The sequence below is a fragment of the Mesoplodon mirus genome (genome assembly GCF_964341445.2).
Source record: "Mesoplodon mirus genome assembly, chromosome: 1".
NCBI classification, from domain to species: domain Eukaryota; kingdom Metazoa; phylum Chordata; class Mammalia; order Artiodactyla; family Ziphiidae; genus Mesoplodon; species Mesoplodon mirus.
In genome coordinates, this window is record NC_138976.1 from 141,964,133 (window position 1) to 141,985,360 (window position 21,228).

The following is a 21,228-nucleotide window of genomic DNA, read 5'->3' on the forward strand; positions in this document are numbered from 1 at the left end:
AACATCCTCGTGCCTTGTTTCAGTTCCAGTTTTATGTATATTTTCTGCCTTGCACCCGATTATTCCTACATCTGATGGATGGCCTTGGGAATCTAATTCTGGTATTGATTGTTTTGGCTGATTGTCTCCCCTTGTAGCTGCTTTCTTCATTATTGTGTAAATTTAGATCATGAGCTCATGTTTAGCTAAACAGCTGACCTTGTAAGAGGCTTAGGTGTGAACGCTCATAAGTTTCAGAAGAAAGACGGCAAAGATTTATTTGTGTCCCTCCAATGAGTGGCCCTCAAGGACCCCGTGTTCTACAAGTGTTGGTCCAATACACCCTCGAGAGGCAGGGGACTCCGACAGGGCTGCTTTGCGGCCCCCGAACTGGGGCAGGGGCAGTGGGCGGCCTGTGGCCCGGGCAGGAGCCTCTCCGCGTGTGTCCCAGGGACCCATCTGCCTGTGAGCCTCGGTCACCTGGCAGGAAGCTACGATGCCCAGACCTATGCTTAGCTGTGCAGCGAGGTGTACTGCGCGGACAGGTTCCACACACACTTCAAGTAAGAGGGCGGCCTGAGTGGAAAGGTGAGAGTTTGGGCAGCTGTGCAGACAAAGAAAGCGCCCTTTGGCCTGGGCCTAAATGCTTGTGACACTCCACTGGGCCTGCCGGGCTCTGAGGGCCCTGCCCTGGGCCCCCTGCTCCCCTGCCCTTTGTTCAGTCACAGCAGAGATGGCCACACCCACTCCCTCAGTGAGGGCAGTGTTCCAACCTCCCTCAGCCCCGCCCCCTCTCCGCAGGTTACCATGGACTACAGAGGCTGCATTCTGAGGCCAGGGCGTTCCGAGAATGCCAAGGGCAGACATGATGACCTTAAATGATTTCCTCTTGTGTCAGTGTTGGTAAACTTTAGGAGCTAGGAAATGGTCCACTTGACAGAAATGTTCAAATTTACTGGCATTTCATATATTCTCTGCTCTAACATTGTCCTGACTCTTTCTGTATATTCTTTACTTATGTTTTGGTTTTCCTTAATCAAAGTGTGTCTTTTAAATCTTTTCAAAGAAGATTCTTTGGACTTACTAAATCACCGGAATTTTATACGTTTTCTGTTGTATTAAGTTCTGCTCCTATCTTTATTTATCTTTGTTCTATGTTCTCAGGGTTTATTGTTTTCATCTTCTGATGTCAATTAAAACACTTGGTTATTCATTTTAATAAATCTTTTTACTTATAAAGATTTGAACTTTTGAAGATTCCAGCTTACTTGTACGTTTCTAAGGGTCAGGTTCTCTCCACTGTTGCCGGCCTAAGGCTTAGTTCACCATATAGCAATGTATATATTGACCTATTTTCCCCTCGACTTTCTGTGATCCACTACATCTCACCTTTCTGTGCAGACAAGCCATTTGAAATACCCTTAACTTATTTCACAGCCAATAAGGCTTTGAAATAATGTGTAATTTTTAGAGAAATCTTCTTATATAATTAGGCAGAAAATCTGACCTGCCATAGTTTTCAAAACAGCATAATTTCACTCTTCTCAATGATTAATCTGTTGTATTACACAACCTTTGTGTATTTAGCTTTATCAATGACATGTCCTTTAAAACTGTTTTAGAGATCCTACCAGTCTTTGAAAACATCCTCGTGCCTTGTTTCAGTTCCAGTTTATGTATAATTTCTGCCTTGCACCCGATTATTCCTACATCTGATGGATGGCCTTGGGAATCTAATTCTGGTATTGATTGTTTTGGCTGATTGTCTCCCCTTGTAGCTGCTTTCTTCATTATTGTGTAAATTTAGATCATGACCTCATGTTTAGCTAAACAGCTGACCTTGTAAGAGGCTTAGGTGTGAACGCTCATAAGTTTCAGAAGAAAGACGGCAAAGATTTATTTGTTTCCCTCCAATGAGTGGACCTCAAGGACCCCGTTTTCTACAAGTGTTGGTCCAATACTCCCTGTAGAGGCAGGGGACTCAGACAGGGCTGCTTTGCGGCCCCCGATCTGGGGCAATGGCTGTTGGCGGACTGTGGCCCGGGCAGGAGCCTCTCCGCGTGTGTCCCAGTGACCCATCTGCCTGTGAGCCTCGGTCACCTGGCAGGAAGCTACGATGCCCAGACCTATGCTTAGCTGTGCAGCGAGGTGTACTGCGCGGACAGGTTCCACACACACTTCAAGTAAGAGGGCGGCCTGAGTGGAAAGGTGAGAGTTTGGGCAGCTGTGCAGACAAAGAAAGCGCCCTTTGGCCTGGGCCTAAATGCTTGTGACACTCCACTGGGCCTGCCGGGCTCTGAGGGCCCTGCCCTGGGCCCCCTGCTCCCCTGCCCTTTGTTCAGTCACAGCAGAGATGGCCACACCCACTCCCACAGTGAGGGCAGTGTTCCAACCTCCCTCTGCCCCGCCCCCTCTCCGCAGGTTACCATGGACTACAGAGGCTGCATTCTGAGGCCAGGGCGTTCCGAGAATGCCAAGGGCAGACATGATGACCTTAAATGATTTCCTCTTGTGTCAGTTTTGGTAAACTTTAGGAGCTAGGAAATGGTCCACTTGACAGAAATGTTCAAATTTACTGGCATTTCATATATTCTCTGCTCTAACATTGTCCTGACTCTTTCTGTATATTCTTTACTTATGTTTTTGTTTTCCTTAATCAAAGTGTGTCTTTTAAATCTTTTCAAAGAAGATTCTTTGGACTTACTAAATCACCTGAATTTTATACGTTTTCTGTTGTATTAAGTTCTGCTCCTATCATTATTTAACTTTTTTCTATGTTTTCAGGGTTTATTGTTTTCATCTTCTGATGTCAATTAAAACACTTGGTTATTCATTTTAATAAATCTTTTTACTTATAAAGATTTGAACTTTTGAAGATTCCAGCTTACTTGTACGTTTCAAAGGGTCAGGTCCTCTCCACTGTTGCCGGCCTAAGGCTTAGTTCACCATATAGCAATGTATATATTGACCTATTTTCCCCTCGACTTTCTGTGATCCACTACATCTCACCTTTCTTTGCAGACAAGCCATTTGAAATACCCTTAACTTATTTCACAGCCAATAAGGCTTTGAAATAATGTTTATTTTTTAGAGAAATCTTCTTATATAATTAGGCAGAAAATCTGACCTGCCATAGTTTTCAAAACAGCATAATTTCACTCTTCTCAATGATTAATCTGTTGTATTACACAACCTTTGTGTATTTAGCTTTATCAATGACATGTCCTTTAAAAATGTTTTAGAGATCCTACCAGTCTTTGAAAACATCCTCGTGCCTTGTTTCAGTTCCAGTTTTATGTATATTTTCTGCCTTGCACCCGATTATTCCTACATCTGATGGATGGCCTTGGGAATCTAATTCTGGTATTGATTGTTTTGGCTGATTGTCTCCCCTTGTAGCTGCTTTCTTCATTATTGTGTAAATTTAGATCATGAGCTCATGTTTAGCTAAACAGCTGACCTTGTAAGAGGGTTAGGTGTGAACGCTCATAAGTTTCAGAAGAAAGACGGCAAAGATTTATTTGTGTCCCTCCAATGAGTGGCCCTCAAGGACCCCGTGTTCTACAAGTGTTGGTCCAATACACCCTCGAGAGGCAGGGGACTCCGACAGGGCTGCTTTGCGGCCCCCGAACTGGGGCAGGGGCAGTGGGCGGCCTGTGGCCCGGGCAGGAGCCTCTCCGCGTGTGTCCCAGGGACCCATCTGCCTGTGAGCCTCGGTCACCTGGCAGGAAGCTACGATGCCCAGACCTATGCTTAGCTGTGCAGCGAGGTGTACTGCGCGGACAGGTTCCACACACACTTCAAGTAAGAGGGCGGCCTGAGTGGAAAGGTGAGAGTTTGGGCAGCTGTGCAGACAAAGAAAGCGCCCTTTGGCCTGGGCCTAAATGCTTGTGACACTCCACTGGGCCTGCCGGGCTCTGAGGGCCCTGCCCTGGGCCCCCTGCTCCCCTGCCCTTTGTTCAGTCACAGCAGAGATGGCCACACCCACTCCCTCAGTGAGGGCAGTGTTCCAACCTCCCTCAGCCCCGCCCCCTCTCCGCAGGTTACCATGGACTACAGAGGCTGCATTCTGAGGCCAGGGCGTTCCGAGAATGCCAAGGGCAGACATGATGACCTTAAATGATTTCCTCTTGTGTCAGTTTTGGTAAACTTTAGGAGCTAGGAAATGGTCCACTTGACAGAAATGTTCAAATTTACTGGCATTTCATATATTCTCTGCTCTAACATTGTCCTGACTCTTTCTGTATATTCTTTACTTATGTTTTTGTTTTCCTTAATCAAAGTGTGTCTTTCAAATCTTTTCAAAGAAGATTCTTTGGACTTACTAAATCACCTGAATTTTATACGTTTTCTGTTGTATTAAGTTCTGCTCCTATCTTTATTTAACTTTTTTCTATGTTCTCAGGGTTTATTGTTTTCATCTTCAGATGTCAATTAAAACACTTGGTTATTCATTTTAATAAATCTTTTTACTTATAAAGATTTGAACTTTTGAAGATTCCAGCTTAGTTGTACGTTTCTAAGGGTCAGGTCCTCTCCACTGTTGCCGGCCTAAGGCTTAGTTCACCATATAGCAATGTATATATTGACCTATTTTCCCCTCGACTTTCTGTGATCCACTACATCTCACCTTTCTGTGCAGACAAGCCATTTGAAATACCCTTAACTTATTTCACAGCCAATAAGGCTTTGAAATAATGTGTATTTTTTAGAGAAATCTTCTTATATAATTAGGCAGAAAATCTGAACTGCCATAGTTTTCAAAACAGCATAATTTCACTCTTCTCAATGATTAATCTGTTGTATTACACAACCTTTGTGTATTTAGCTTTATCAATGACATGTCCTTTAAAAATGTTTTAGAGATCCTACCAGTCTTTAAAAACATCCTCGTGCCTTGTTTCAGTTCCAGTTTATGTATATTTTCTGCCTTGCACCCGATTATTCCTACATCTGATGGATGGCCTTGGGAATCTAATTCTGGTATTGATTGTTTTGGCTGATTGTCTCCCCTTGTAGCTGCTTTCTTCATTATTGTGTAAATTTAGATCATGAGCTCATGTTTAGCTAAACAGCTGACCTTGTAAGAGGCTTAGGTGTGAACGCTCGTAAGTTTCAGAAGAAAGACGGCAAAGATTTATATGTTTCCCTCCAATGAGTGGCCCTCAAGTACCCCGTTTTCTACAAGTGTTGGTCCAATACTCCCTCTAGAGGCAGGGGACTCAGACAGGGCTGCTTTGAGGCCCCCGATCTGGGGCAATGGCGGTTGGCGGCCTGTGGCCCGGGCAGGAGCCACTCCGCGTGTGTCCCAGGGACCCATCTGCCTGTGAGCCTCGGTCACCTGGCAGGAAGCTACGATGCCCAGACCTATCCTTAGCTGTGCAGCGAGGTGTACTGCGCAGACAGGTTCCACACACACTTCAAGTAAGAGGGCGGCCTGAGTGGAAAGGTGAGAGTTTGGGCAGCTGTGCAGACAAAGAAAGCGCCCTTAGGCCTGGGCCTAAATGCTTGTGACACTCCACTGGGCCTGCCGGGCTCTGAGGGCCCTGCCCTGGGCCCCCTGCTCCCCTGCCCTTTGTTCAGTCACAGCAGAGATGGCCACACCCACTCCCACAGTGAGGGCAGTGTTCCAACCTCCCTCTGCCCCGCCCCCTCTCCGCAGGTTACCATGGACTACAGAGGCTGCATTCTGAGGCCAGGGCGTTCCGAGAATGCCAAGGGCAGACATGATGACCTTAAATGATTTCCTCTTGTGTCAGTTTTGGTAAACTTTAGGAGCTAGGAAATGGTCCACTTGACAGAAATGTTCAAATTTACTGGCATTTCATATATTCTCTGCTCTAACATTGTCCTGACTCTTTCTGTATATTATTTACTTATGTTTTTGTTTTCCTTAATCAAAGTGTGTCTTTTAAATCTTTTCAAAGAAGATTCTTTGGACTTACTAAATCACCTCAATTTTATACGTTTTCTGTTGTATTAAGTTCTGCTCCTATCTTTATTTAACTTTTTTCTATGTTCTCAGGGTTTATTGTTTTCATCTTCTGATGTCAATTAAAACACTTGGTTATTCATTTTAATAAATCTTTTTACTTATAAAGATTTGAACTTTTGAAGATTCCAGCTTACTTGTACGTTTCTAAGGGTCAGGTTCTCTCCACTGTTGCCGGCCTAAGGCTTAGTTCACCATATAGCAATGTATATATTGACCTATTTTCCCCTCGACTTTCTGTGATCCACTACATCTCACCTTTCTGTGCAGACAAGCCATTTGAAATACCCTTAACTTATTTCACAGCCAATAAGGCTTTGAAATAATGTGTATTTTTTAGAGAAATCTTCTTATATAATTAGGCAGAAAATCTGACCTGCCATAGTTTTCAAAACAGCATAATTTCACTCTTCTCAATGATTAATCTGTTGTATTACACAACCTTTGTGTATTTAGCTTTATCAATGACATGTCCTTTAAAAATGTTTTAGAGATCCTACCAGTCTTTGAAAACATCCTCGTGCCTTGTTTCAGTTCCAGTTTATGTATATTTTCTGCCTTGCACCCGATTATTCCTACATCTGATGGATGGCCTTGGGAATCTAATTCTGGTATTGATTGTTTTGGCTGATTATCTCCCCTTGTAGCTGCTTTCTTCATTACTGTGTAAATTTAGATCATGAGCTCATGTTTAGCTAAACAGCTGACCTTGTAAGAGGCTTAGGTGTGAACGCTCGTAAGTTTCAGAAGAAAGACGGCAAAGATTTATTTGTGTCCCTCCAATGAGTGGCCCTCAAGGACCCCGTTTTGTACAAGTGTTGGTCCAATACTCCCTCTAGAGGCAGGGGACTCAGACAGGGCTGCTTTGCGGCCCCCGATCTGGGGCAATGGCGGTTGGCGGCCTGTGGCCCGGGCAGGAGCCTCTCCGCGTGTGTCCCAGGGACCCATCTGCCTGTGAGCATCGGTCACCTGGCAGGAAGCTACGATGCCCAGACCTATGCTTAGCTGTGCAGCGTGGTGTACTGCGCGGACAGGTTCCACACACACTTCAAGTAAGAGGGCGGCCTGAGTGGAAAGGTGAGAGTTTGGGCAGCTGTGCAGACAAAGAAAGCGCCCTTTGGCCTGGGCCTAAATGCTTGTGACACTCCACTGGGCCTGCCGGGCTCTGAGGGCCCTGCCCTGGGCCCCCTGCTCCCCTGCCCTTTGTTCAGTCACAGCAGAGATGGCCACACCCACTCCCTCAGTGAGGGCAGTGTTCCAACCTCCCTCAGCCCCGCCCCCTCTCCGCAGGTTACCATGGACTACAGAGGCTGCATTCTGAGGCCAGGGCGTTCTGAGAATGCCAAGGGCAGACATGATGACCTTAAATGATTTCCTCTTGTGTCAGTTTTGGTAAACTTTAGGAGCTAGGAAATGGTCCACTTGACAGAAATGTTCAAATTTACTGGCATTTCATATATTCTCTGCTCTAACATTGTCCTGACTCTTTCTGTATATTCTTTACTTATGTTTTTGTTTTCCTTAATCAAAGTGTGTCTTTTAAATCTTTTCAAAGAAGATTCTTTGAACTTACTAAATCACCTGAATTTTATACGTTTTCTGTTGTATTAAGTTCTGCTCATATCTTTATTTAACTTTTTTCTATGTTCTCAGGGTTTATTCTTTTCATCTTCTGATGTCAATTAAAACACTTGGTTATTCATTTTAATAAATCTTTTTACTTATAAAAATTTGAACTTTTGAAGATTCCAGCTTACTTGTACGTTTCTAAGGGTCAGGTCCTCTCCACTGTTGCCGGCCTAAGGCTTAGTTCACCATATAGCAATGTATATATTGACCTATTTTCCCCTCGACTTTCTGTGATCCACTACATCTCACCTTTCTGTGCAGACAAGCCCTTTGAAATACCCTTAACTTATTTCACAGCCAATAAGGCTTTGAAATAATGTTTATTTTTTAGAGAAATCTTCTTATATAATTAGGCAGAAAATCTGACCTGCCATAGTTTTCAAAACAGCATAATTTCACTCTTCTCAATGATTAATCTGTTGTATTACACAACCTTTGTGTATTTAGCTTTATCAATGACATGATCTTTAAAAATGTTTTAGAGATCCTACCAGTCTTTGAAAACATCCTCGTGCCTTGTTTCAGTTCCAGTTTTATGAATATTTTCTGCCTTGCACCCGATTATTCCTACATCTGATGGATGGCCTTGGGAATCTAATTCTGGTATTGATTGTTTTGGCTGATTCTCTCCCCTTATAGCTGCTTTCTTCATTATTGTGTAAATTTAGATCATGAGCTCATGTTTAGCTAAACAGCTGACCTTGTAAGAGGCTTAGGTGTGAACGCTCGTAAGTTTCAGCAGAAAGTCGGCAAAGATTTATTTGTGTCCCTCCAATGAGTGGCCCTCAAGGACCCCGTTTTCTACAAGTGTTGGTCCAATACTCCCTCTAGAGGCAGGGGACTCCGACAGGGCTGCTTTGCGGCCCCCGAACTGGGGCAGGGGCAGTGGGCGGCCTGTGGCCCGGGCAGGAGCCTCTCCGCGTGTGTCCCAGGGACCCATCTGCCTGTGAGCCTCGGTCACCTGGCAGGAAGCTACGATGCCCAGACCTATGCTTAGCTGTGCAGCGAGGTGTACTGCGCGGACAGGTTCCACACACACTTCAAGTAAGAGGGCGGCCTGAGTGGAAAGGTGAGAGTTTGGGCAGCTGTGCAGACAAAGAAAGCGCCCTTTGGCCTGGGCCTAAATGCTTGTGACACTCCACTGGGCCTGCCGGGCTCTGAGGGCCCTGCCCTGGGCCCCCTGCTCCCCTGCCCTTTGTTCAGTCACAGCAGAGATGGCCACACCCACTCCCTCAGTGAGGGCCGTGTTCCAATTCCCTCAGCCCCGCCCCCTCTCCACAGGTTACCATGGACTACAGAGGCTGCATTCTGAGGCCAGGGCGTTCCGAGAATGCCAAGGGCAGACATGATGACCTTAAATGATTTCCTCTTGTGTCAGTTTTGGTAAACTTTAGGAGCTAGGAAATGGTCCACTTGACAGAAATGTTCAAATTTACTGGCATTTCATATATTCTCTGCTCTAACATTGTCCTGACTCTTTCTGTATATTCTTTACTTATGTTTTTGTTTTCCTTAATCAAAGTGTGTCTTTTAAATCTTTTCAAAGAAGATTCTTTGGACTTACTAAATCACCTGAATTTTATACGTTTTCTGTTGTATTAAGTTCTGCTCCTATCTTTATTTAACTTTTTTCTATGTTCTCAGGGTTTATTGTTTTCATCTTCTGATGTCAATTAAAACACTTGGTTATTCATTTTAATAAATCTTTTTACTTATAAAGATTTGAACTTTTGAAGATTCCAGCTTACTTGTACGTTTCTAAGGGTCAGGTCCTCTCCACTGTTGCCGGCCTAAGGCTTAGTTCACCATATAGCAATGTATATATTGACCTATTTTCCCCTCGACTTTCTGTGATCCACTACATCTCACCTTTCTTTGCAGACAAGCCATTTGGAATACCCTTAACTTATTTCACAGCCAATAAGGCTTTGAAATAATGTTTATTTTTTAGACAAATCTTCTTATATAATTTGGCAGAAAATCTGACCTGCCATAGTTTTCAAAACAGCATAATTTCACTCTTCTCAATGATTAATCTGTTGTATTACACAACCTTTGTGTATTTAGCTTTATCAATGACATGTCCTTTAAAAATGTTTTAGAGATCCTACCAGTCTTTGAAAACATCCTCGTGCCTTGTTTCAGTTCCAGTTTTATGTATATTTTCTGCCTTGCACCCGATTATTCCTACATCTGATGGATGGCCTTGGGAATCTAATTCTGGTATTGATTGTTTTGGCTGATTGTCTCCCCTTGTAGCTGCTTTCTTCATTATTGTGTAAATTTAGATCATGAGCTCATGTTTAGCTAAACAGCTGACCTTGTAAGAGGCTTAGGTGTGAACGCTCTTAAGTTTCAGAAGAAAGACGGCAAAGATTTATTTGTGTCCCTCCAATGAGTGGCCCTCAAGGACCCCGTTTTCTACAAGTGTTGGTCCAATACACCCTCTAGAGGCAGGGGACTCCGACAGGGCTGCTTTGCGGCCCCCGAACTGGGGCAGGGGCAGTGGGCGGCCTGTGGCCCGGGCAGGAGCCTCTCCGCGTGTGTCACAGGGACCCATCTGCCTGTGAGCCTCGGTCACCTGGCAGGAAGCTACGATGCCCAGACCTATGCTTAGCTGTGCAGCGAGGTGTACTGCGTGGACAGGTTCCACACACACTTCAAGTAAGAGGGCGGCCTGAGTGGAAAGGTGAGAGTTTGGGCAGCTGTGCAGACAAAGAAAGCGCCCTTTGGCCTGGGCCTAAATGCTTGTGACACTCCACTGGGCCTGCCGGGCTCTGAGGGCCCTGCCCTGGGCCCCCTGCTCCCCTGCCCTTTGTTCAGTCACAGCAGAGATGGCCACACCCACTCCCTCAGTGAGGGCAGTGTTCCAACCTCCCTCAGCCCCGCCCCCTCTCCGCAGGTTACCATGGACTACAGAGGCTGCATTCTGAGGCCAGGGCGTTCAGAGAATGCCAAGGGCAGACATGATGACCTTAAATGATTTCCTCTTGTGTCAGTTTTGGTAAACTTTAGGAGCTAGGAAATGGTCCACTTGACAGAAATGTTCAAATTTACTGGCATTTCATATATTCTCTGCTCTAACATTGTCCTGACTCTTTCTGTATATTCTTTACTTATGTTTTTGTTTTCCTTAATCAAAGTGTGTCTTTTAAATCTTTTCAAAGAAGATTCTTTGGACTTACTAAATCACCTGAATTTTATACGTTTTCTGTTGTATTAAGTTCTGCTCCTATCTTTATTTAACTTTTTTCTATGTTCTCAGGGTTTATTGTTTTCATCTTCTGATGTCAATTAAAACACTTGGTTATTCATTTTAATAAATCTTTTTACTTATAAAGATTTGAACTTTTGAAGATTCCAGCTTACTTGTACGTTTCTAAGGGTCAGGTTCTCTCCACTGTTGCCGGCCTAAGGCTTAGTTCAACATATAGCAATGTATATATTGACCTATTTTCCCCTCGACTTTCTGTGATCCACTACATCTCACCTTTCTGTGCAGACAAGCCATTTGAAATACCCTTAACTTATTTCACAGCCAATAAGGCTTTGAAATAATGTGTATTTTTTAGAGAAATCTTCTTATATAATTAGGCAGAAAATCTGACCTGCCATAGTTTTCAAAACAGCATAATTTCACTCTTCTCAATGATTAATCTGTTGTATTACACAACCTTTGTGTATTTAGCTTTATCAATGACATGATCTTTAAAAATGTTTTAGAGATCCTACCAGTCTTTGAAACATCCTCGTGCCTTGTTTCAGTTCCTGTTTTATGAATATTTTCTGCCTTGCACCCGATTATTCCTACATCTGATGGATGGCCTTGGGAATCTAATTCTGGTATTGATTGTTTTGGCTGATTGTCTCCCCTTATAGCTGCTTTCTTCATTATTGTGTAAATTTAGATCATGAGCTCATGTTTAGCTAAACAGCTGACCTTGTAAGAGGCTTAGGTGTGAACGCTCGTATGTTTCAGCAGAAAGTCGGCAAAGATTTATTTGTGTCCCTCCAATGAGTGGCCCTCAAGGACCCCGTTTTCTACAAGTGTTGGTCCAATACTCCCTCTAGAGGCAGGGGCCTCCGACAGGACTGCTTTGCGGCCCCCAATCTGGGGCAGGGGCAGTGGGCGGCGTGTGGTCTGGGCAGGAGCCTCTCCGCGTGTGTCACAGGGACCCATCTGCCTGTGAGCCTCGGTCACCTGGCAGGAAGCTACGATGCCCAGACCTATGCTTAGCTGTGCAGCGAGGTGTACTGCGCGGACAGGTTCCACACACACTTCAAGTAAGAGGGCGGCCTGAGTGGAAAGGTGAGAGTTTGGGCAGCTGTGCAGACAAAGAAAGCGCCCTTTGGCCTGGGCCTAAATGCTTGTGACACTCCACTGGGCCTGCCGGGCTCTGAGGGCCCTGCCCTGGGCCCCCTGCTCCCCTGCCCTTTGTTCAGTCACAGCAGAGATGGCCACACCCACTCCCTCAGTGAGGGCAGTGTTCCAACCTCCCTCAGCCCCGCCCCCTCTCCGCAGGTTACCATGGACTACAGAGGCTGCATTCTGGGGCCAGGGCGTTCCGAGAATGCCAAGGGCAGACATGATGACCTTAAATGATTTCCTCTTGTGTCAGTTTTGGTAAACTTTAGGAGCTAGGAAATGGTCCACTTGACAGAAATGTTCAAATTTACTGGCATTTCATATATTCTCTGCTCTAACATTGTCCTGACTCTTTCTGTATATTCTTTACTTATGTTTTTGTTTTCCTTAATCAAAGTGTGTCTTTTAAATCTTTTCAAAGAAGATTCTTTGGACTTACTAAATCACCTGAATTTTATACGTTTTCTGTTGTATTAAGTTCTGCTCCTATCTTTATTTAACTTTTTTCTATGTTCTCAGGGTTTATTGTTTTCATCTTCTGATGTCAATTAAAACACTTGGTTATTCATTTTAATAAATCTTTTTACTTATAAAGATTTGAACTTTTGAAGATTCCAGCTTACTTGTACGTTTCAAAGGGTCAGGTCCTCTCCACTGTTGCCGGCCTAAGGCTTAGTTCACCATATAGCAATGTATATATTGACCTATTTTCCCCTCGACTTTCTGTGATCCACTACATCTCACCTTTCTTTGCAGACAAGCCATTTGGAATACCCTTAACTTATTTCACAGCCAATAAGGCTTTGAAATAATGTTTATTTTTTAGACAAATCTTCTTATATAATTTGGCAGAAAATCTGACCTGCCATAGTTTTCAAAACAGCATAATTTCACTCTTCTCAATGATTAATCTGTTGTATTACACAACCTTTGTGTATTTAGCTTTATCAATGACATGTCCTTTAAAAATGTTTTAGAGATCCTACCAGTCTTTGAAAACATCCTCGTGCCTTGTTTCAGTTCCAGTTTTATGTATATTTTCTGCCTTGCACCCGATTATTCCTACATCTGATGGATGGCCTTGGGAATCTAATTCTGGTATTGATTGTTTTGGCTGATTGTCTCCCCTTGTAGCTGCTTTCTTCATTATTGTGTAAATTTAGATCATGAGCTCATGTTTAGCTAAACAGCTGACCTTGTAAGAGGCTTAGGTGTGAACGCTCTTAAGTTTCAGAAGAAAGACGGCAAAGATTTATTTGTGTCCCTCCAATGAGTGGCCCTCAAGGACCCCGTGTTCTACAAGTGTTGGTCCAATACACCCTCGAGAGGCAGGGGACTCCGACAGGGCTGCTTTGCGGCCCCCGAACTGGGGCAGGGGCAGTGGGCGGCCTGTGGCCCGGGCAGGAGCCTCTCCGCGTGTGTCCCAGGGACCCATCTGCCTGTGAGCCTCGGTCACCTGGCAGGAAGCTACGATGCCCAGACCTATGCTTAGCTGTGCAGCGAGGTGTACTGCGCGGACAGGTTCCACACACACTTCAAGTAAGAGGGCGGCCTGAGTGGAAAGGTGAGAGTTTGGGCAGCTGTGCAGACAAAGAAAGCGCCCTTTGGCCTGGGCCTAAATGCTTGTGACACTCCACTGGGCCTGCCGGGCTCTGAGGGCCCTGCCCTGGGCCCCCTGCTCCCCTGCCCTTTGTTCAGTCACAGCAGAGATGGCCACACCCACTCCCTCAGTGAGGGCAGTGTTCCAACCTCCCTCAGCCCCGCCCCCTCTCCGCAGGTTACCATGGACTACAGAGGCTGCATTCTGAGGCCAGGGCGTTCCGAGAATGCCAAGGGCAGACATGATGACCTTAAATGATTTCCTCTTGTGTCAGTTTTGGTAAACTTTAGGAGCTAGGAAATGGTCCACTTGACAGAAATGTTCAAATTTACTGGCATTTCATATATTCTCTGCTCTAACATTGTCCTGACTCTTTCTGTATATTCTTTACTTATGTTTTTGTTTTCCTTAATCAAAGTGTGTCTTTCAAATCTTTTCAAAGAAGATTCTTTGGACTTACTAAATCACCTGAATTTTATACGTTTTCTGTTGTATTAAGTTCTGCTCCTATCTTTATTTAACTTTTTTCTATGTTCTCAGGGTTTATTGTTTTCATCTTCAGATGTCAATTAAAACACTTGGTTATTCATTTTAATAAATCTTTTTACTTATAAAGATTTGAACTTTTGAAGATTCCAGCTTAGTTGTACGTTTCTAAGGGTCAGGTCCTCTCCACTGTTGCCGGCCTAAGGCTTAGTTCACCATATAGCAATGTATATATTGACCTATTTTCCCCTCGACTTTCTGTGATCCACTACATCTCACCTTTCTGTGCAGACAAGCCATTTGAAATACCCTTAACTTATTTCACAGCCAATAAGGCTTTGAAATAATGTGTATTTTTTAGAGAAATCTTCTTATATAATTAGGCAGAAAATCTGAACTGCCATAGTTTTCAAAACAGCATAATTTCACTCTTCTCAATGATTAATCTGTTGTATTACACAACCTTTGTGTATTTAGCTTTATCAATGACATGTCCTTTAAAAATGTTTTAGAGATCCTACCAGTCTTTGAAAACAACCTCGTGCCTTGTTTCAGTTCCAGTTTATGTATATTTTCTGCCTTGCACCCGATTATTCCTACATCTGATGGATGGCCTTGGGAATCTAATTCTGGTATTGATTGTTTTGGCTGATTGTCTCCCCTTGTAGCTGCTTTCTTCATTATTGTGTAAATTTAGATCATGAGCTCATGTTTAGCTAAACAGCTGACATTGTAAGAGGCTTAGGTGTGAACGCTCGTAAGTTTCAGAAGAAAGACGGCAAAGATTTATATGTTTCCCTCCAATGAGTGGCCCTCAAGTACCCCGTTTTCTACAAGTGTTGGTCCAATACTCCCACTAGAGGCAGGGGACTCAGACAGGGCTGCTTTGAGGCCCCCGATCTGGGGCAATGGCGGTTGGCGGCCTGTGGCCCGGGCAGGAGCCACTCCGCGTGTGTCCCAGGGACCCATCTGCCTGTGAGCCTCGGTCACCTGGCAGGAAGCTACGATGCCCAGACCTATCCTTAGCTGTGCAGCGAGGTGTACTGCGCGGACAGGTTCCACACACACTTCAAGTAAGAGGGCGGCCTGAGTGGAAAGGTGAGAGTTTGGGCAGCTGTGCAGACAAAGAAAGCGCCCTTAGGCCTGGGCCTAAATGCTTGTGACACTCCACTGGGCCTGCCGGGCTCTGAGGGCCCTGCCCTGGGCCCCCTGCTCCCCTGCCCTTTGTTCAGTCACAGCAGAGATGGCCACACCCACTCCCACAGTGAGGGCAGTGTTCCAACCTCCCTCTGCCCCGCCCCCTCTCCGCAGGTTACCATGGACTACAGAGGCTGCATTCTGAGGCCAGGGCGTTCCGAGAATGCCAAGGGCAGACATGATGACCTTAAATGATTTCCTCTTGTGTCAGTTTTGGTAAACTTTAGGAGCTAGGAAATGGTCCACTTGACAGAAATGTTCAAATTTACTGGCATTTCATATATTCTCTGCTCTAACATTGTCCTGACTCTTTCTGTATATTATTTACTTATGTTTTTGTTTTCCTTAATCAAAGTGTGTCTTTTAAATCTTTTCAAAGAAGATTCTTTGGACTTACTAAATCACCTGAATTTTATACGTTTTCTGTTGTATTAAGTTCTGCTCCTATCTTTATTTAACTTTTTTCTATGTTCTCAGGGTTTATTGTTTTCATCTTCTGATGTCAATTAAAACACTTGGTTATTCATTTTAATAAATCTTTTTACTTATAAAGATTTGAACTTTTGAAGATTCCAGCTTACTTGTACGTTTCTAAGGGTCAGGTTCTCTCCACTGTTGCCGGCCTAAGGCTTAGTTCACCATATAGCAATGTATATATTGACCTATTTTCCCCTCGACTTTCTGTGATCCACTACATCTCACCTTTCTGTGCAGACAAGCCATTTGAAATACCCTTAACTTATTTCACAGCCAATAAGGCTTTGAAATAATGTGTATTTTTTAGAGAAATCTTCTTATATAATTAGGCAGAAAATCTGACCTGCCATAGTTTTCAAAACAGCATAATTTCACTCTTCTCAATGATTAATCTGTTGTATTACACAACCTTTGTGTATTTAGCTTTATCAATGACATGTCCTTTAAAAATGTTTTAGAGATCCTACCAGTCTTTGAAAACATCCTCGTGCCTTGTTTCAGTTCCAGTTTATGTATATTTTCTGCCTTGCACCCGATTATTCCTACATCTGATGGATGGCCTTGGGAATCTAATTCTGGTATTGATTGTTTTGGCTGATTATCTCCCCTTGTAGCTGCTTTCTTCATTATTGTGTAAATTTAGATCATGAGCTCATGTTTAGCTAAACAGCTGACCTTGTAAGAGGCTTAGGTGTGAACGCTCGTAAGTTTCAGAAGAAAGACGGCAAAGATTTATTTGTGTCCCTCCAATGAGCGGCCCTCAAGGACCCCGTTTTGTACAAGTGTTGGTCCAATACTCCCTCTAGAGGCAGGGGACTCAGACAGGGCTGCTTTGCGGCCCCCGATCTGGGGCAATGGCGGTTGGCGGCCTGTGGCCCGGGCAGGAGCCTCTCCGCGTGTGTCCCAGGGACCCATCTGCCTGTGAGCATCGGTCACCTGGCAGGAAGCTACGATGCCCAGACCTATGCTTAGCTGTGCAGCGAGGTGTACTGCGCGGACAGGTTCCACACACACTTCAAGTAAGAGGGCGGCCTGAGTGGAAAGGTGAGAGTTTGGGCAGCTGTGCAGACAAAGAAAGCGCCCTTTGGCCTGGGCCTAAATGCTTGTGACACTCCACTGGGCCTGCCGGGCTCTGAGGGCCCTGCCCTGGGCCCCCTGCTCCCCTGCCCTTTGTTCAGTCACAGCAGAGATGGCCACACCCACTCCCTCAGTGAGGGCAGTGTTCCAACCTCCCTCAGCCCCGCCCCCTCTCCGCAGGTTACCATGGACTACAGAGGCTGCATTCTGAGGCCAGGGCGTTCCGAGAATGCCAAGGGCAGACATGATGACCTTAAATGATTTCCTCTTGTGTCAGTTTTGGTAAACTTTAGGAGCTAGGAAATGGTCCACTTGACAGAAATGTTCAAATTTACTGGCATTTCATATATTCTCTGCTCTAACATTGTCCTGACTCTTTCTGTATATTCTTTACTTATGTTTTTGTTTTCCTTAATCAAAGTGTGTCTTTTAAATCTTTTCAAAGAAGATTCTTTGGACTTACTAAATCACCTGAATTTTATACGTTTTCTGTTGTATTAAGTTCTGCTCATATCTTTATTTAACTTTTTTCTATGTTCTCAGGGTTTATTCTTTTCATCTTCTGATGTCAATTAAAACACTTGGTTATTCATTTTAATAAATCTTTTTACTTATAAAAATTTGAACTTTTGAAGATTCCAGCTTACTTGTACGTTTCTAAGGGTCAGGTTCTCTCCACTGTTGCCGGCCTAAGGCTTAGTTCACCATATAGCAATGTATATATTGACCTATTTTCCCCTCGACTTTCTGTGATCCACTACATCTCACCTTTCTGTGCAGACAAGCCATTTGAAATACCCTTAACTTATTTCACAGCCAATAAGGCTTTGAAATAATGTTTATTTTTTAGAGAAATCTTCTTATATAATTAGGCAGAAAATCTGACCTGCCATAGTTTTCAAAACAGCATAATTTCACTCTTCTCAATGATTAATCTGTTGTATTACACAACCTTTGTGTATTTAGCTTTATCAATGACATGATCTTTAAAAATGTTTTAGAGATCCTACCAGTCTTTGAAAACATCCTCGTGCCTTGTTTCAGTTCCAGTTTTATGAATATTTTCTGCCTTGCACCCGATTATTCCTACATCTGATGGATGGCCTTGGGAATCTAATTCTGGTATTGATTGTTTTGGCTGATTGTCTCCCCTTATAGCTGCTTTCTTCATTATTGTGTAAATTTAGATCATGAGCTCATGTTTAGCTAAACAGCTGACCTTGTAAGAGGCTTAGGTGTGAACGCTCGTAAGTTTCAGCAGAAAGTCGGCAAAGATTTATTTGTGTCCCTCCAATGAGTGGCCCTCAAGGACCCCGTTTTCTACAAGTGTTGGTCCAATACTCCCTCTAGAGGCAGGGGACCCCGACAGGGCTGCTTTGCGGCCCCCGAACTGGGGCAGGGGCAGTGGGCGGCCAGTGGCCCGGGCAGGAGCCTCTCCGCGTGTGTCCCAGGGACCCATCTGCCTGTGAGCCTCGGTCACCTGGCAGGAAGCTACGATGCCCAGACCTATGCTTAGCTGTGCAGCGAGGTGTACTGCGCGGACAGGTTCCACACACACTTCAAGTAAGAGGGCGGCCTGAGTGGAAAGGTGAGAGTTTGGGCAGCTGTGCAGACAAAGAAAGCGCCCTTTGGCCTGGGCCTAAATGCTTGTGACACTCCACTGGGCCTGCCGGGCTCTGAGGGCCCTGCCCTGGGCCCCCTGCTCCCCTGCCCTTTGTTCAGTCACAGCAGAGATGGCCACACCCACTCCCTCAGTGAGGGCAGTGTTCCAATTCCCTCAGCCCCGCCCCCTCTCCACAGGTTACCTTGGACTACAGAGGCTGCATTCTGAGGCCAGGGCGTTCCGAGAATGCCAAGGGCAGACATGATGACCTTAAATGATTTCCTCTTGTGTCAGTTTTGGTAAACTTTAGGAGCTAGGAAATGGTCCACTTGACAGAAATGTTCAAATTTACTGGCATTTCATATATTCTCTGCTCTAACATTGTCCTGACTCTTTCTGTATATTCTTTACTTATGTTTTTGTTTTCCTTAATCAAAGTGTGTCTTTTAAATCTTTTCAAAGAAGATTCTTTGGACTTACTAAATCACCTGAATTTTATACGTTTTCTGTTGTATTAAGTTCTGCTCCTATCTTTATTTAACTTTTTTCTATGTTCTCAGGGTTTATTGTTTTCATCTTCTGATGTCAATTAAAACACTTGGTTATTCATTTTAATAAATCTTTTTACTTATAAAGATTTGAACTTTTGAAGATTCCAGCTTACTTGTACGTTTCTAAGGGTCAGGTCCTCTCCACTGTTGCCGGCCTAAGGCTTAGTTCACCATATAGCAATGTATATATTGACCTATTTTCCCCTCGACTTTCTGTGATCCACTACATCTCACCTTTCTTTGCAGACAAGCCATTTGGAATACCCTTAACTTATTTCACAGCCAATAAGGCTTTGAAATAATGTTTATTTTTTAGACAAATCTTCTTATATAATTTGGCAGAAAATCTGACCTGCCATAGTTTTCAAAACAGCATAATTTCACTCTTCTCAATGATTAATCTGTTGTATTACACAACCTTTGTGTATTTAGCTTTATCAATGACATGTCCTTTAAAAATGTTTTAGAGATCCTACCAGTCTTTGAAAACATCCTCGTGCCTTGTTTCAGTTCCAGTTTTATGTATATTTTCTGCCTTGCACCCGATTATTCCTACATCTGATGGATGGCCTTGGGAATCTAATTCTGGTATTGATTGTTTTGGCTGATTGTCTCCCCTTGTAGCTGCTTTCTTCATTATTGTGTAAATTTAGATCATGAGCTCATGTTTAGCTAAACAGCTGACCTTGTAAGAGGCTTAGGTGTGAACGCTCGTAAGTTTCAGCAGAAAGTCGGCAAAGATTTATTTGTGTCCCTCCAATGAGTGGCCCTCAAGGACCCCGTTTTCTACAAGTGTTGGTCCAATACACCCTCTAGAGGCAGGGGACTCCGACAGGGCTGCTTTGCGGCCCCCGAACTGGGGCAGGGGCAGTGGGCGGCCTGTGGCCCGGGCAGGAGCCTCTCCGCGTGTGTCCCAGGGACCCATCTGCCTGTGAGCCTCGGTCACCTGGCAGGAAGCTACGATGCCCAGACCTATGCTTAGCTGTGCAGCGAGGTGTACTGCGTGGACAGGTTCCACACACACTTCAAGTAAGAGGGCGGCCTGAGTGGAAAGGTGAGAGTTTGGGCAGCTGTGCAGACAAAGAAAGCGCCCTTTGGCCTGGGCCTAAATGCTTGTGACACTCCACTGGGCCTGCCGGGCTCTGAGGGCCCTGCCCTGGGCCCCCTGCTCCCCTGCCCTTTGTTCAGTCACAGCAGAGATGGCCACACCCACTCCCTCAGTGAGGGCAGTGTTCCAACCTCCCTCAGCCCCGCCCCCTCTCCGAAGGTTACCATGGACTACAGAGGCTGCATTCTGAGGCCAGGGCGTTCCGAGAATGCCAAGGGCAGACATGATGACCTTAAATGATTTCCTCTTGTGTCAGTTTTGGTAAACTTTAGGAGCTAGGAAATGGTCCACTTGACAGAAATGTTCAAATTTACTGGCATTTCATATATTCTCTGCTCTAACATTGTCCTGACTCTTTCTGTATATTCTTTACTTATGTTTTTGTTTTCCTTAATCAAAGTGTGTCTTTTAAATCTTTTCAAAGAAGATTCTTTGGACTTACTAAATCACCTGAATTTTATACGTTTTCTGTTGTATTAAGTTCTGCTCATATCTTTATTTATGTTTGTTCTATGTTCTCAGTGTTTATTGTTTTCATCTTCTGATGTCAATTAAAACACTTGGTTATTCATTTTAATAAATCTTTTTACTTATAAAGATTTGAACTTTTGAAGATTCCAGCTTACTTGTACGTTTCTAAGGGTCAGGTTCTCTCCACTGTTGCCGGCCTAAGGCTTAGTTCACCATATAGCAATGTATATATTGACCTATTTTCCCCTCGACTTTCTGTGATCCACTACATCTCACCTTTCTGTGCAGACAAGCCATTTGAAATACCCTTAACTTATTTCACAGCCAATAAGGCTTTGAAATAATGTGTATTTTTTAGAGAAATCTTCTTATATAATTAGGCAGAAAATCTGACCTGCCATAGTTTTCAAAACAGCATAATTTCACTCTTCTCAAAGATTAATCTGTTGTATTACACAACCTTTGTGTATTTAGCTTTATCAATGACATGATCTTTAAAAATGTTTTAGAGATCCTACCAGTCTTTGAAACATCCTCGTGCCTTGTTTCAGTTCCTGTTTTATGAATATTTTCTGCCTTGCACCCGATTATTCCTACATCTGATGGATGGCCTTGGGAATCTAATTCTGGTATTGATTGTTTTGGCTGATTGTCTCCCCTTATAGCTGCTTTCTTCATTATTGTGTAAATTT